General features: G+C 43.4%; 1 non-coding gene across 1 annotated transcript; it reads left to right on the forward strand.

The window, feature by feature from the left end:
- Window positions 1-508: 508 nt before the first annotated feature.
- Window positions 509-616, forward strand: LOC148565450 (small nucleolar RNA R71). Its single transcript, XR_015884406.1, has one exon. It is a non-coding gene; the product is annotated as a small nucleolar RNA R71 (small nucleolar RNA).
- Window positions 617-925: the final 309 nt, after the last annotated feature.

Below are 925 nucleotides of genomic sequence, written 5' to 3' on the forward strand. Positions count from 1 at the left end.
TCCATCCTTGATTAGAGTTGTCCTACCATCCATGGTTATAGTTGCCACTTTGTTGATTGTATCCTTGATTCGGGCAGTCATAGAAGTTGTGAGTGGCTACCACAGTGTTGTCTTCCTGGAGCTGCAGACATTTATCAGTATAATGACTATAATCAGCACAGATCCTGCATACTCTTTGTGGAACTAACTGTTGGCTTTGTTGTGGTGAAGGCTGAGCTTTTTGTGCCTGTTGTTGATTTAACTGCATCTGCTTCAGTAGGTTGGTCATTTCACATATACTCTAGGTGAGAGCAGTAGTCTCTTTGCTAGAGGAAATCTCTGCAACAGCTTTGGGATGGTTGCGCCTCTGTTTGTGATTCCTAGTGGACTTAGCTAAGTCGCTGATCAGTTGCCATGCTTCATCTGCGGTTTTGTACTTTTTCAGAGAACCATTACTGGCACCTTCCAGTGTAGTCTTATCCTGGGGATTCATGCCTTGAGTGAAGTAGCTGATCAATACTAGTTTACCAATCATGTGATGGGGACATGCGTCCAAGAGATTGTTGAAGCGCTCCCAATATTCATAGAGAGTCTCTGATTCACCTTGAACAATGCAGGAGATCTCTTTTCTCAGTCTATCTGTGACTTCAGTTGGGAAGTATTTTTCCAAAAATTCTCTCCTGAGTGTATCCCAGTTGGTGACAGTTGCTTCAGGTTGGGAGTAGTACCACTTCCTTGCCTTTCCCTTAAGAGAAAATGGGAAAGCGGTTAACAGAATAGAAGTTTCATCTGCACCATGATGCCTAACAGTAGAATAGGCTGCCTGAAAATCCCTAAGGTGCTTGATAGGCTCTTGAGCAGGTAAGCCATGAAACTTGGGCATCAAGTTGATCAGTGCGGTTTTTAGTTCAAAATCTGTAGCTACAGTCGAGTGATGCACTTGATA

The sequence above is a fragment of the Arachis ipaensis genome, chromosome B5, assembly GCF_059453495.1.
Source record: "Arachis ipaensis isolate K30076 ecotype BB chromosome B5, ASM5945349v1, whole genome shotgun sequence".
Taxonomy (NCBI): Eukaryota; Viridiplantae; Streptophyta; class Magnoliopsida; order Fabales; family Fabaceae; genus Arachis; species Arachis ipaensis.